General features: G+C 36.2%; 1 protein-coding gene across 2 annotated transcripts in view; it reads left to right on the top strand.

The window, feature by feature from the left end:
- The first annotated feature begins 105 nt into the window (after positions 1-105).
- Positions 106-17,444, top strand: part of LOC138940628 (uncharacterized) — a 23,272-nt gene continuing 5,933 nt past the window's right edge. Inside the window, exon 1 of one of the 2 annotated variants that reach the window (XM_070309702.1) lies at positions 106-183. The gene's annotated coding sequence lies outside the window, so the exon portion shown is untranslated. The remainder of the gene's footprint in view (positions 184-17,444) is intronic. The other variant, XM_070309701.1, reaches the window with a different exon arrangement.

Here is a 17,444-nt window from a genome sequence, read left to right as displayed (position 1 = left end):
CCTCCCGTCGAGACATAACTTAGTGGTGGGCAAAAAAAGGACGACGCACGAAACGGATTCGACGATATGACTAAAGGCGATGGAGCGGACCGCGACGCCATGATTAAAGGCGACGGAACGAATTCGATGACGCGATTAAAGGCGATGGAACAGACCAGCGGGGACGGATAACAAATACGTTCGGTGAGAACATCATTCTATCTTTTATTTGTTTATATCGCGATTAATGCGTATAAAGTTGCGTATAATGTTATTAACGCGATAAATAATCTCTCTCTTCTCTCGTTAAATATATTCTTAACTGGAAGATTTTTTTTTTTTTTTTTTTTTTGCGAAACGATGAAAATCTAAAAGTGTAATAAAATCGCGCGATCGATTGCGCGAATAGTAGTTTTTAGTCATGCGTGGCTCTTGAAGAACGACAATTTATTTCAAATATACTGGGTGGCCCATTTTAATCCATCCAGTCGAATATCTCAAAAACCAAGCCCGGTAGAGAAAAATGTTTCAAACAAAAGTTGTGTGGCTTCAAGGGGGCCATAAGATGGTGACAATTATTTGACCTTGGAAAATCATTTGAAGGTCATGTGAAGGTCAACTTTAAAATCTTAAATGGAAACCTTCATTTTTTATTTAATATTCTTGTAGCTGATATCGAGAGCTTTCCAAAACACTATAATAAACTATTTTTTCATTAAGTACTTTTTGAGTTATTTTATATTTTAATCTGACATATTTTGATATAAAAAATAAAATACTTCGTAAAATATTCAGTTTTCGATAATTTTACCGTAATACTTCTAGTACAGAATTAGTCCGATATTTAAAATTTATTTATAATATTTAATATTGTATAATAAATATAATATTTGAAATACTATTAAATAATAATAGCATTTAAAATTTATTCTTATTAGATGGAAAATGTAAGAGAAATTTAATAACGAAAAATACATATATAATCAAAATTAAAAGAGCTTTCACGCATTATTTCGGTTTCGTTAAAAACAAGTACGGATGGGATCGAATAAAATGGATATTATAATAAATATCATACGGTGCGAAGTTTTATTATTGTAAATCTGAAATCATCGAGATTCTCAAGCGTGCAAGGTACTCTAATAAGACGTGTCAAGGTATTGAGTGAAATCTAAATCACTTTTATCCATCTTACAACGATAGGCTTCGGTATCTCCATATTGGACCTATGAAATAAATACAAATTAATCTGTAATGCTATTTTCGATATCAATATTTTTTTTAAATATTAAATCTGTATACAATCTTTTAGAAATAAAAGTCTCTCGTGAATTATATACAATCATCGAAAATATACTTAATTCTTTAAACTTCTCTTATCGAGTTTAATCGTGAGACTAATATGTTAAATATTAGATATTAATATCATTAATTTTAAACTGCCAAATATTTCAAACAATCGATATTATTATTAATAAAGTAAAAATGTAGTGAAAAGCTAATATATCGACTATATAATTTTATTAATAATTTCATTATTATTAATTAATTTTTGAATAATTATTGAAATAAACGCATAAATTTCTAGAATCGACTTATGGATCGTGCTTCGCAGTTTAACAAACATTTACCTAAATAAAGAGCATAAAAACTATTTATTCTGACGAGCTGATTCTATTATTTTTTTCCTGCTCCTCCTCCAAATCCTCCTCCCATTTGTGCTCCTCCTCCTGCTCCTCCGGATCCTCCACCTCCTGGTGGTCTCGATGGTCCCTGTGCCGATCGTCGCACCAAACTACCACGTCCCATAAAGTGATCAGCCATACTGAGAAATCCGTTCACCGGTTTCTCCCATGCCTTTAAATAAATACTATCTTCTAATGTATTCGATGAAAATACGAGAGAAATTATTTACATATCTTTTTTTTTTTATACATTTCAAATTTTGTCGAATAGAAGAAAATCTCATTGAAATGAAGCATAACATTATACATATTTAAATCATTTAGCCATGCATCTTACTTACATCTTGGAAGTCCTGAACTGGCGAATCGGCGAACTGAAAGGGCAATTCAATTTTTTTTTATTTCACAGATATAATTTTCGTAGAATCTAATTGACATTAAGATACAAATAATATTGCAATTATTTTCTAATATCAAAAAACTAATAACTCTGAATAATCAGTATTATTTAACGTTTAATGTATAATGGAATTACGTTCGAAACAAATGTTTTAAAAGAGATTATTTGAGAAAAGGTAAAAGTACATTATTTACATCTATTCTCTCGATAATATATAAGCTATGAAAAATTTGTTCTTATATACGGGGTGTCCCATTTTAAAGGACCCACTCAATTAGTATAAAACAAAAAATTGTTTTTAAGAAAATTATTTATAATGTATTTTTTTAAACAATTATTTGTTTTTTTTTGGCACAAATTAATTTGTTTTATTATTCTGTACATAGAAGTATTACGGTAAAATTATCGAAAACTGAATATTTTACGAAATATTTTATTTTTTATATCAAAATATGTCAGATTAAAATATAAAATAATTCAAAAAGTACTTGATGAAAAAATACTTTATTATAGTGTTTTGGAAAGCTCTCGATGTCAGCTACAAGAATACTAAATAAAAAATGGAGGTTTCCATTTAAGATTTTAAAGTTGACCCTCACATGACCTTCAAATGATTTTCCAAGGTCAAATCATTGTCACCGTCTTATGGCCCCCTTGAGGCCACACAACTTTTGTTTGAAACATTTTTCGATTTAATGCAGTGTTTCTGAGATATTTGAGTGGGTCCTTTAAAATGGGACACTCTGTATACGCGCTTTCTTTTTATTATTATAGTATATTTAAAAAATTCTTCTTTTTGTTTTTAATTTATGGTATTTATGTTAATGCAACGTGTACGATTTGCGCGTTACTTTATTTCTGAGATTATAAATAAATTATCATCGCAAATTTCTTACCACCAGCGTCGCGCAAAGTAAAGTAATCAGGAATAGCTTAATCATCCTGCTTAGCTTGATGCTCTATGCACACTTGTCCGCAAAAGCCTTCTCTTTGCTCTTATATAAATCCCATAATCTGCGACGCGTTTACGCGTTCAAATGCGGAAAAAGAAAACAAGCCGATCGTCGACAGGAAGTAACGCAATTTCGATTGTTATCGCGCTTTTTGCGCAATTTGTGACAGGATTTGACGTATGAAGCTCTTGAAGCAGCAGTATGTAATTATAATGTCTCGCCTCTGCGACGATCTGCACGCTATTTTTTGCGATCGCTAGATCTTATCGGTCACAAATCGACACTATATGCGACGCGCATTCGTCGTTTATTGTGTGTGTCTAGCGGAAATACATTTATGATTAGATAATATCCTTTTGAAATGTTCGCGTATTATTATGCTACGTTTAACTAATTTCAATAAATACCTAGATATTATAATGAAGGATTCGAAGCAATTTTTTTTAATTTGTAGATTTTTTTTTTTTTTTTTTTTAAGCCTTGTATGTCGTAAATTGCAATTTTTATTTCTTATTTTTCCGACTTTGATGATATCTTACGCTTCAATCGTCGTTATGAAGATTTATTGTAAACAGTTTTCTCACGAGAGATTCAAAGTTACTGGAGATTAATTAAAAAATGTAATCAACAAATGGGTAATTAAATACCGATAACCATAACATCGTTCCTGTCCGCTATAAATTTGTATTACGAATTTTTAAAGATCTATTAAAACATCACGCGAATCAATAAAAATTAATAAAGAGCTTATCAATGAGAATCTATCGATAAATTAATATGCGTACAAGATCAATTGAAATTTGTCTACTTTGAAAAAAAAAAAAAAAAAAATTACAAGCTGTTTTTTCGCAACCTGCTAACTTGATTTACGGCATCTCCGGATTTATACGACGGATTGTAAATCGGATCGAGAATCGATATTCTAATGCCGTAATTCCCGAATACGTAATTAATTTGTTTACGGAGATCGTAAAAAAGATGGGTGACATCTGCTCATTATCATTAATCGGCTGAAATGAACATTTATATTTTACGGACGATTATCTCGCGAAAGAAAGTCCAGATATTGATGACGAGCAAGGCACGGATAAAGCGATCAGAAACGTGCATTTAATAGAATTTAGTACGCTGGAAAAAAATAAGCCAACGTCGACGAGAAAACAAGCCAATTATCGCGAACAACTATTCGTATCGTGAGTAATCTGCGGCGAGATATGAAATTATATTGATTTTGTAGAAAAGTTTTGATTTTCCTTGGAAAAAGAATAACTCGTTCATAAATTAGCATAGGCAAATACGATTTCTCAATACCGATAGTGTCCTGCAAGGATTATGTTAATCCGACCAAAGCATTGCGGATGGCAAAGTTTAGAATGGATAGAGAGAGAGAGAGAGAGAGAGAGAATTTTATTCGCGAGGAAGAAAGGGATATTAAAACGAGGATTTATTACGTCGACAGTAGAAATGCATTAAATTATATCCAAGCACTCACATTTCGTATATTAATACGACGGTAATATTTTATACGGATGCAATTACTCGTAACTGTCTTGGAGCTTGGATATTTTCATCCGGCTAATTAATACATTTTCGCGTCTTTTCTAATGATACTTGAACGCATCACGGGATTGTATGTCCCGTGATTAATCTTATAAAAGGATACTTGTGTTCATATCGAACTCTGATATTAATTTATATATAATTATTAAATATATTATAGATGTGTGTAACACTGTCTTATATAAATAATATGTATAGCATTTTTTTTTATCTATTTTTATTTTCTATATTAATAATTACTCCTCAGCTTGATATATCGTTTAAATAATAAAAAGTAAATTTTTCCAAATTAAAATTTTATCATTTGACAACTTTTCGCGACGCGAACCGTATTAGTGACTCTTTAGATACGTAATGAACGTATTGTACAACGAAGGTTTGAGTAATTCTCTTTTATCTTATTGTTGATAGTAAAAGAGAAAGGGAGAAAGAGATGGTGCACGATAGTGTCGCCGGCATCGGTGCTCCGAGATTACTCTCTCTCTCTCTCTCTCTGGTCGCTCTGGACCGACAGCGCGAAGCTGCGCGAGGGCTCGCGAGAGACGCGGGGGACGTGGAAGGCGCGGCGGTACCCTCGTTGCTCGGTTTTTCAAGCGTGCCTCGGAAGGGCAGGGGGGCCTGATTGCGCGGGATTCCCGCTTTGAAGTGGCACCGCCGATGTTCTCAGGCCGTCTCGACTCGTTACCCGCTACGGGATGCGGCGCTCTCTTTCTTCTCTCTCTCTCTCTCTTTTTCCCTTTCACCTTTTCTGCGACTCCCGATTGTACGCGAACTCGATTAAATTCTAGATTGTAGGTTTTTTGATTATACGATATATGCACATCTTAGAGCTCGCGAATTGATTTTTACAAATTGATTCATTTAGTTAGTGCAAAAGCCTACTGATGTCGATTAGCTTTAATTCTAACAATTCAATTACTTTGTATAAAGGCAACGAAAACTTAAATTTTATAAGATATATATGATTTTATAAGATATAAGATTTTTTACATGATATATACATATTGCGTAAAAATATATAATTTCACTTTCTTCGATCTCTCTTTTCAAAATCAGATCATTCTCTACGTGAGACATTTTCATGAAGGACTTACAAAGATCATTTGACAAAATCTTATTCGTCTAGGTTTTTTAAGTTCAGTGTCAGTTTTTATATACAATAGAATAGAATTGAAAATTTGACCGCGAATACGGAATTTTCTGGTCGCGAATAATTAGAGTGCTTACAAATTTTTACTCCACGAATACTGAAAGCGCGAATAGAGTAAACCCGCGAATAAGGAGCTTTAACTGTACTTGACGCGAAGCAGGATATATCTTGACACTTCTTACCATTCTTCGAATAAGAGATAATTAATTGTTAAAGCTCGTGCTGTATATTCGATTTTTGCCAACTTTTCATTTTCAATTTCGGCTCTTCCCATACAGCACTAAAACTTGCAACAACATTGCTGCAATATTGCAATATTGCATATTGTAGTTTAATGTTGCAGAAATATTACAAAGACGTTATTTTACAATATAACTTTAGTAATGTTACAGCAACATTCCAAAAATATTCTAAAAAAAGTATTCGATAATCGCTAGTTTATTCGTTTACCGCTATGCAGCGCATATTGCGCTATCTATTCCGCATTTTATTTTTACGATGATTATATAAAGTTTACAAAGAGCGGCTAATAAGATAAAAGATATAATAACTAGTTTTATTAGCTTAAGTTGTATGATATAATCCCAACACAGGGGACTCAGACATTGGACTAAGAATTCTTTTAATAGTTTCCATTCTTATATAAAATCAAAAATTTGATAATAATTTTCTAATATGCAAGATACTTCAGATCTTAATAAATAAATTTTGAGATTTTATAAAGACAAGAGAGATGTGAAAAAACTCGTTGTATGCGTAAATTCACCACAATCTTTTTGCATCCGGATATCTGAATATTTCGGATACAAAGAAATTGTGAATTTACGCAATTGTAAATTGAGTTTTTTCTTATTTCCCTTAGATATTCTCTGTCACTGAAGGAAGTCGAATGTGTACCGAAAAATTTACAATTTATAATTTCGTTATTATTATAATACAGCAAAATTTATATACACACTAAATCCTGATTCTTATATGCCTAATTTCTTATTATTTTTTTCATATGTTAAAGATATTATGTCGATAAATATACATAAAGCATTATCGCATATATATTATATTGCTATGTTGCTGCAATATTATATTGCAATATTTCTGTAGGCGGACATTTTACTGTTGCTGCAATATCATAACAACGTTGCAGCAACATTTCGCAATGTTTCTGCAATGTTGCAATCTTGCAGAAAAATGTTGCTGCAATGTTGTTGCAATCTTGCGGTGCTGTATGGGTTAAGAGAGATGTGACAATTAGAGCTTGCAGGATATCGAAGAGAAAAGAAAATATCGATAATTACGTAAACACTTTAATTTGTCAAAACTTAAATATATATTTAAAAAGTATAGCAGTATTTTTCCAAGAAACAAAATTTTATATAATTGTCATATAATTTGATGAGAATTTGGCAAAAATCAAATACATAGCGTGCGCGCGCGTGCGAGAGAGAGAGAGAGAGAGAGAGAGAGAGAGAGAGAGAGAGATTCAACAATTAATTGTCTCTTATTCGAAGAATGGTAAAAAATGTCAAGACTTATATCTTATATCCTGCTTCGCAGCAATACTTGAGGCATACCATAGAATTAGAGATTAGAGAGCTTACTCCGGTATAAACGAGTGATAATTTCGATTAGCATAAAATGGAATATCGCAATTGTGGCATAAATTATAGATAAGAAAAAAGTACCAAGAATAATATTTTATAAAATATATATACGTATATATCTTTCGCGCGTGCAAAAATGAACGCCCGATTCCTTCTGTTCATCTTTCCTTACAAGTACTTTTTCACATCGCCCTCGTGCAAGATACGAAGGTCCATCATCTCGCGCACGTGCGCTCGCTTATTTAAAACTTGCGCATCCAACGCACCCATACAGACTCATACAGACCCTGTATCGTGGAATCCGCGAATGGCACTGTCGAGGGACGACGCAAGAAGATAACGTGCCCCCCCCGAACATTTCGGATTCCAGTCGCACCGAAGAATAAACCCCCTCCCCTCTCCGTCTCTTCCACTCCCGCGATTCCATCGTTTCCCTTTATCTCCCTCCTTCTCGCGGTCTTTGGATTTCTCGACTCGTCGGATAATTATGTTCCCGCTCCTTATTCCCCGACTTCGATTCTCTCCATAAGCGTATATCGATCTCACCACTTCTTCCCTCGCGAAAATCCTTCCCTTCTCGCGGAAGAAAAATCGGGATTCTCTCGAAGGATCTTTTCGCAGCCTAAGAAGATCGATATTTGATTTTCAAATTATTTGTCACACATCTTCGTTTTTCATATTTTTAAACAAGCGCGAATAAACACTCGCGAGAGAGGAAAACGGCAATTAATCTCGCGATGGGAACTCGATTTCGCGATCAGGCGTGATTGCGATGGGGCGCGAATTTCCAGATTCTCCCAGGAGAACGTCGCATGGACCGGATCGGTGCGAGCGATTACATCGGGGAACAATTGCAGGTTGGCACGTCCTCGCGATTTCTTCTGCATCCTGAGATTCCGATGGCGAGGAACGCCTTACGATGGCAGTTCCTTTCGCGTACGAAACAGCGAGAGATAGAAGCGAGACGATAAAAGAGAGAAGGAAAAAAGAGGTGTTTCTCGAATTAAATCCGAATACACTTCGTTGATCTAACGTAATTTGTTCCCTGTGAGAAAAGGGGGAAGGTATATTTATTCGAAAAAAATCAATAATCACTCTAAAATAAAGTACTAAGAAGATCGAAAGATATTTAAATCTCTTTGAGAATTAGGTTTAAACAAATTAAGGATAGAGTGGGGTATAAGGTTTTGTAGATATGAGGAAAAGATAAGAGGTATGGAAGAAAGTAGATGGGTAAAAAAGTGTTGGATGGAAAAAGAAGTAAATAGAGGGGGGGATATGTATAGTAGGGAGAGAGAAAAATATTATAATAGAAATGGGTGGGGTATCGAAGCATTAGAAATTTTAAGAGAGGAAGGAATTGATATTAGAGAGGAGTTGAGAACTAGGGACAGGGAAGTGCAGAGACAATTAGAGGATAATAAAATTAGGGAAGCTAGATGTAATAAGAAATACAAGGATTTGGAAATAAGGTTGGAAAGGCCAATGTATTTAAGGGAAGGAAATGTGGATATAGGAAATTTAGGCGACAGCGTAAGAGCTTTATTAAGGTTAAGGTGCGGAAACATGGAGGATAGAAATAAATATTGGTTAGGGGAGGAAGCGTATGCCTGTGTATTTTGCGGTATAGGCGACGATTGTATAAGTCATTATTTTAAAGAGTGTGATGTAACTAAAAGTTGGTTTATAGAAATAGGTAAGGATGAGAATGAAGTAGAGGAAAAATTGTGGAACGATATTTTAGATGATGCGAAAGGAAGGTTATTAAGGAAAATTTGGAAGGAGAAGGAGAAGGTTATAAGAAAAAATAGGAATATAAGGTAGTTATAAGGGTATGTATGAGAGAATGAGAAAGGTATGTGAGTTATAGGTATTGTGTAAACCAAGTCCACTTCTTGGCGTTAAGCTGAAGTTAAATAAAGATTATTATTATATTATTTAAATCTCTTTGAGATCTCCCTGATACTCTTTAAGGCTCTCCGTTACAATCCATGATTAACGTAAATTTCGGATCTCGTCCGTATATATCGAATTTATATATTCTATTTTTTTTTTAAACATTCTTTACAAGATTCATTTATAAATTATATTAATGAAGAGATGCGATAATTATTTTCACGAGATCCGTCTTAATTTTAATCGTGCAAACGCGCGTTTGAATTAATTAAAAGAGGAACGAGGCAAAATAGCATTCGGCAGAGTTATCAGCGAACACTTTCCCTCAACGCAATAACAATTTATCTTAAGAAATTCTCGGTAAGATTGTAAACGTCTAGCACGACCGCACACACGCACACACGCGTGCGCCTTTACTGCCACGAATAATAACGCTGCTTAAGGTTAACGATTATCACAGCGGAAGTCTGCTTTTAAAGATTTATCTCCTACGCGATCGATCGAGGCCGATTATCATCCTAGATAATCCTGCGTTATTTTCCTTCAACAAGCGCTCTATCCATGTTAATTAATCGAGAGCTAGCAGACTAGAAGCATTTAAGCTCGGAGTCTTTGGCTGTCATTTTTACAATATATGTTAATAAATTTAAATATAGAGAGAAATTGCGTACATTAAGTCATTTGAGTGTAGACAATCACAGTAACGGAAGATTTCTGAAGTTTAAAATAATTGAATTGATTTCTCGAAATCGGAGAAATCAAGAAAAAGACTATGATATTCATAGGAGAAGCTTAACGTAGTAATTAGAAAACATATTGGTTATCGTTATCACGCCGAGAGAATTTTACGATATCTTTCAAGTGCAAAGATCAAATAATTGTTAAAAAAAAGAATACATTTTAAATAATTTTCTTAAAAACAATTTTTTTTTTTTTATACTAATTGATTTGTCTCATTATTCTGTACATAGAAGTATTACGGTAAGATTATCAAAAACTAAATATTTTACGAGATATTTAATTTTTTTATATGTAAATATGTCAGATTAAAATATAAAATAACTCAAAAAGTACTTAATAAAAAAATACTTTATTATAGTGTTTTGGAAAGCTCTCGATGTCAGCTACAAGAATATTAAATAAAAAATGTGGGTTTCCATTTAAGATTTTAAAGTTGACCTTCACATGACCTTCAAATAATTTTCCAAGGTCAAATAATTGTCACCATCTTATGGCCCCCTTGAAGCCACATAACTTTTGTTTGAAACATTTTTCGATTTAACGCAGTGTTTCTGAGATATTTGAGTGGATCCTTTAAAATGGGACACCCTGTATATCTCGATTTTGCAAATCTCGCGTTAGAGAATCTTCTTTTTTCTTTTTTTTTTCCTTTTTTTTCCTGAAAATAAACGGGAAACTTCATTTCAGCCCTTAATCCTTGTCATTTCTCAAGACACAGACATTTTTATCTCGATTTATTAATTTACAGCGAAGGACACATTTATTTCCTAAACAGTTTTAGCAAAGCAGTGGTATCAACGCAGAGTACTTCGAACCCCGTGTGTATCAATGACTTATATCGATTTATCACCGTGTCCACGTGGATCGACGAGCTGAAGTCGGCTCGGGTTCGGTTAGGTCGCGGCCCCGGGATCGCGGGGGTCACGCGTCTCGCCGGCGCGATGATTGGCGGAATGCTGCGCACCGTTTTACGAGGCTTCGGCGACGAGAACACGAGGCGAAAAAAGGAAAAACGAGCATCGTGAGAGATGGTTGTCAGGGTGGTCGAGGGGTCTAGGGGGGGCGGGGGGGGGGGAGGGGAAAGAGACGATCGAGGCCTCGAGACGAGTCTCGAACGTGGGACGAAGAGAGGGGGACGAGGAGAGAAAACGCGCGCGCCGCTGCAGTTATAATTTGATGCAACGCGGCTATAAAGGGGATTACGCGCATAGATGGCTATAATTTTCGTGGAAAATATGGCGCGGGATCTCTCTTTCCATTCCACGCGCGAAACGTCCTTATCCTTTCTCGCCTCTCCTCGCGTCTCTCTTTCGCGCGACGCGACGGCTCCTTCCCACCCTTCCCCGGCTCCGTACCTCCCTCCCCTCTTGTCACTTATCTCGGATCCTGCGATGGTTCGTTAACTCGAGAGAGATTCCGTTGTATCAATACCCTCGGTAATGGTTGTATATACGTGGAATATACGTCACGATTATACACATTAATATTTGACATTATACGGAATTCTATCGAGATGATTGTTTGTCTTATCGGCAAATGATGCCAAAAATTCTTTGGTTTCTCGAGTGGTTGGTTTTAATGCGATTTATATTTTTTTTTTTTTTCTTTTTGCAACAAGGAAATCTTATACATATATTTAATCGTATATAAAAATAATTATTCACACAAAGATGATTTTTTCATACTATGTAATGTAACAAACATTCTAATGCACCATGAGAAGACAGAGGGGAGAGACTTAAAAGTATTATAAATATATATATTCTTAATGTATGTATATTGAAAAATTGCAGTAAAATGAACGTCCATTACACTGGATAGGAGAAATAAAGAGATAAAATGGAAACATTTTTCGATATCTTTCCTGGGTCTTCCTATGATTGGGGATGAAGGAAAAAATTCTGATTTATCCACGCCAAAATATCGGGGGCGCAACGTCAATTTTGCACGTGTCCGTTGGTTTGCTATGGACGATACCCGGGTCTTTCGGATAATTCGTTATGATCGCACGCTATTAAAATCCGTCCCAATTAAGGGCCCCGCGCGAAAGTGGCGAAAGCTGCGGGCGAAGGGTCACGCGCGAGGGTGGGAGCGGGGACCGGGTCAGAACGATCAGCTGCCATCAGCGCGGCTTATTTTCGGGGTCAAGCCATAAGCCGATCTGGAAGCCGCGCGGCGGAAGGGGGCACGCGAGGCGTGGCGCATAAACAAACCGGCGCGGTGTTTCGCGAGCACAACAAATCAAACCGACACCTCGCACCGCCGCCCGGTATAATCAGCTAATTCGCGATAACAACTTAATTCGGGCCTCCGTAGGGTCCCGATCAAACAAAGTGTAAACCACTTAATTTAGCCTAACGACCGGTGGTGGTGGGTGCATTGCGCGGAGGGTGCTGTTTGCCGATCGATCGCGGGCCCCCTCGATCGATTATCGATCCCGTCGTTATACGACGGTAATGATCATTGTCCGCACATGTGCGCCCCGAACCCGAAATTCCTCTCGTACCACGGGCGTCTCGCGAATTTGGACTTGATGATTCCACCCATACAGCACCGCAAGATTGCAATAACATTGCAGCAACATTTTTCTGCAATATTGCAATTATTGCAGAAACATTGCGATATGTTGCTGCAACGTTGTTATGATATTGCAGCAACAGTAAAATGTCCGCCTACAGAAATATTGCAATATAATATTGCAGCAACATAGCAATATAATATATATGCGATAATGCTTTATGTATATTTATCGACATAATATCTTTAACATATGAAAAAAATAATAAGAAATTAGGCCTATAAGAGTCAGGATCTAGCGTGTATATAGTTTTTCTGTATTATAATAATAACGAAATTATAAAATGTAAATTTTTCAGTACACATTCGACTTCCTTCAGTGACAGAGAATATCTAAGAGAAATAAGAAAAAACTCAATTTGCAATTGCGTAAATTCACAATTTCTTTGTATCCGAAATATTCAGATATCCGGATGCAAAAAGATTGTGGTGAATTTACGCATACAACGAGTTTTTTCACATCTCTCTTGTCTTTATAAAATCTCAAAATTTATTTATTAAGATCTGAAGTATCTTGCATATTAGAAAATTATTATCAAATTTTTGATTTTATATAAGAATGGAAACTATTAAAAGAATTCTTAGTCCAATGTCCCAGTCCCCTGTATTGGGGTCACATCATACGACTTAAACTAACAAAAATAGTTATTATATCTTTTTAATCTTACTTGCCGCTCTTTGTAAACTTTATATAATCATCGTGACTAAAAATTAAATGCGGAATAGATAGAACAACATGCGCTGCATAGTGATAAACGAATGAACTAGCGATTATTGAATACTTTTTTTGTAATATTTTTGGAATGTTGCTGTAACATTGCTGAAGTTATATTGTAAAATAATGTCTTTGCAATATTTCTGCAACATTAAACTGCAATATGCAATATTATAATGTTGCAGCAATGTTGTTGCAAGCTTCAGTGCTGTATGCGCAGCGAAATATGAATTTTTTTAATTGACAGCTGATAGAATAACAGTAAAATAATAAAATACAAATATAACATAAATATTATACCGTTTTACGATTGTATAATTATTTTATTTTGTTTTTATTTAATTATTTAAAATAATTAAATATTGTCTACGTAAGAGCTTGTTGTATACTGATATATAACATCGCAGCGACGACACTTGTTTAGGAAGCGAAGAAAATAGGTAACGTTGTAAAAAGCCACGTTTACCTATGTATACCTTCGTCGTGCTTCTTCTGCCTGCTTACGAGAGCTAGCCACTCGTGATATATGACTCGGCGAACCCGGACGTATTTTCTGCGAATATTACGAGCGTCAACAGTCTGATGTACTGTAACCCCTCGCTGCTATTGGGCGCGGAATTTTTTTTCATCGGCGAAGAGTAGCTTCCATCGCGAAAACAGCATCGCTAAGAAGGAAGGTGGAAAAGATAATCTTAACACGCGTTTTTCGTACAATATTTTTAACTTAATGTATACGCGTACAATTTTTGGAGAAACCGCATAATTTATTATACCCGACCGCGCGAATAATATTTTACCGTACGTACTATTTTTTTACTTCGTAACGCGCGTAGTGATTTATTAACGTTCAACAGCCTGTTATAAGCTTGCTATTTAAATAGTCGCTTCACAACGAAATACATTGTGACTAAATTTATGCGAATAATTTAATCTTCGTCATAGATTACATATCCTTCGCCGAACAATCTTTATCGATGTTAACATTCGGACGTGACTTTTCGAAGATAAACTATATAGATGAGACATTAGATTAAGAGACGCAAATACGTCTCCTTCTCTTTCTTATTAATACGAATAAATCGAATTCTGACGACGTTAAAAACCGACGAAACGGTGATGAAGCGAGTAAGGCTGCAAGGCCGTTGCCCCGACAATGATTTCGCGGGATTGCCGGGCATTAATTAACGCACGGTAGAAATAAAGTGATAACAGTACCTACGTCAGACAATGATTCATGTTTCTAGCATTGCATCCCCGCCCTGCTACGTGCTGGATGAGTTATATGTTATATGTAGTCGCGCAGGGAGGATGACGAGGGGGGGAAAGAAAGAGAGAACCTGCCGACGATGTAATTATTAACGAGGATCATTAAGGCTTTATTGCGAAAAAAAGACAGAGGAGCCGTTCGATAAATTTGCGACAATGTTTCGAAATCGGAAAATAAACGAAGAGGTTATATAAATTCATTTATTATTATTTAAATTTTTTTTTTAATATGCAACAACCTATCAAAATTAGAAATAAGCGTATAGTTAATACTTATGATTAGGGTTGCACGAGATACCAAGACAAGATTTTAAATTAATTATCAAGACAATACCAAAACAAATTATCAAGATTCTTGATCTTATCGAGAAGTCTTGGTTTTTAAAAAAATAAGTTATCTAATTGTTCCCGATCTCTGAACGGAGATTTTAATTAATACGGAAATAGGCGAGAAAGACAAAAAGTTTTATTTATTGTTAGTAAATAAAAACATTTATAAATTTAAAAACTTTAAAAAATTTAAATTTAAAGAGTCTGCGCATCATTATCATTACACACTTTAATGTGACGTAAAAATAGCGCAAATTAATTACTTTATATTACTTAATTTATAAAGTTTAATTTCAATACTTACGTTTAAAAATATATCTATCGCTTTTTGTTTCTCTGACAATATTTTATTTTTCATTGCTTTTAATCCAAATAAATCTTCATATACTTTTTTATGATCTTTCTCCAAATGTTTTTTTAATCCAGCAGTGTTACTATTTTTCATTTTTATTTCTTTAGTCACATTTTCTTTTTGACATAATAAACGTACGCCGATTTTTTCATTCTTTCTTGTTTCGTACTTAAAATAAGTTTTCTATGCGCATTGTTTAACTTCACTTACTTCCGAACTTTCATTATCACTTTCGGAAATGTTTGCATATTTAGCGGAAGAACTTGGTTTTCGTTTTTAGACCGCGTCTGCACAATCGAGACGTGAGCATACGCGGTAAAGAACAAACGAAAATCGTGCTCGGCGCTTCGGATAACGGAAGAAATCAGATATACTTACTATTTTCTGTTTTTTATCAAGCTGACAAATAATTTAGTGTTAAATAAAAACTGTTAATAAAATCAAGGCAAGACAAGACGAGACAAGATCTTTGATACAAATAATCCTCTGAAGACCAAGACAAGATTAAAATTTTTAAGACCGATACAATATTTTTGCGAATATTGTCTTGTCTTGGGTCTCGTGCAACCCTAATGTTCATCATAAATCTAACCGATACCGAGATTTTATCGTGTACATACAACTGAACGAGAGACACAACTTTCCCGATGAGCTTTCTTCATTTTTAATTACGCGACTCGCCCAGCACCGGTGGAGTCTATGTAAGGTGAGTATCGAAATCCATAAATTGCAGTTAGAGCGCTGCATAGACACGTGCTCTCGTGTACGCAATCTATTCTAATATAACGCCCATTCGTAACACGCGAAGACCTCTAATCATATCGTCCGCGCCCGACGATCGCCGAGAAGTCGGGTGGAATTAACTCTCTATCTTTAGAAGAGCGCTCGTCACCTCGACCGCACGCTTGGCTACCCACTGCGCCCACTGATCCTTAAACAAACAGAATATAATATCGCGAGCGCCGAAAGAGAAGAGGCTCGAGAGAGACGAGGCGAGAGACGAGATGAGAAACGGCGGCGAATGAAACGCGTCGGGAACATTACGGCAGATCCGTGTGCCGTGTGTATCGAGAATTATCTCGAAAACCACCGTGACGACGGTTCGCCAAATACAAGAAGGACGAAACCGCACGCGGGACGCGTGACGAGACCGAAAAAGGAACGACGAGGCGTGAGAGCCCGATGACGATGGATCCCGTGATTGACAGGGACGAGAGGAAGACGAAATAGAAGAAGAAGAAGAAGAAGAAGAAGGGAGAAGAAACAAGAGAAGCCGAAAGAGATCACGAAAAGAGAGAGAGAGAGAGAGATTTCTCTTAGTCGTCCTTCGTTCAGGGTGTCGAGTGATACTGCCATATTATTATCCCCTTCTAATGCCGGGGGCATTATTTTGTGCCGGGGCGAGGAGCAATGAGAGATGCCCGGGATGAAAGGAAGAAGCGTGATGCTCGTTGAAATAAGGATAGACAACGGCGGCGACTGGAAGCGGGAGGGTAAGGGGAGGACGGAGGCCGCAGAAAGCTGGCAGAAAAATGGAAACGCTCACGAGCGAGATGCATCGGCAATCGCGAGATCCCATTCAACGATTGGCACGATCGACGCCCAGTGTTTCTCTCTATTCACCGTGTCGTCGCGCCATCCTTTCTCCCTGGTCTTTTTTTTTTTCATTGGCGAGCTTTGAGCGCGGCCTCTAATTTTTGTGCGCCATCTCAAAAAATTGAATTACTCTAGTATTCGTTATAAATTCAAATGAGAGTGTCCATTGTCGGTAGCGTCTGCGAACGCGCCGAGAAGGAGAAGAGAAGAGGAGGGAGGGAGGGAGGAGAGAAAGACCGGTCGAAGGGAAGACGTTTACGCGGCTCTTAGGTGATGAACGGACCCTCAAATCTCGAAATCCCTTGTCGTGATTTGCCGCTTAGGACAGTAGCGTGTGTATGTGTGAAAAGCCCCGAACAATTTCTAGGAGAGCCTTTGTAGGTATCGATTCGTTTACGTTCCTATAATTATACAAAGTTGCTGCGGGAGCTACAATAGTACAATATAACGTCATTCTCGAGCCTCGGCGCGATGCAAGGTCGTGATTAAGCGTTTGCGACTGCAGAAACGAAGATCACGGAAGAATAGTCATAAGCCACTTATATACCATTTGCTTTAAATTGTGTATACAGGGTGTCCTAGACCACCCGTACATCCCTTTTCTTTCAAAAATTAAGAGTACTCTGCGTTGATACCACTGCTT

The sequence above is a fragment of the Polyergus mexicanus genome, unplaced genomic scaffold (assembly GCF_030449975.1).
Source record: "Polyergus mexicanus isolate NDT 795.1 unplaced genomic scaffold, iyPolMexi1.0 SCAF_17, whole genome shotgun sequence".
NCBI classification, from domain to species: Eukaryota; Metazoa; Arthropoda; class Insecta; order Hymenoptera; family Formicidae; genus Polyergus; species Polyergus mexicanus.
Note: the sequence above shows the minus strand (reverse complement) of the source record. Positions and strands in the feature narration are given on the sequence as shown.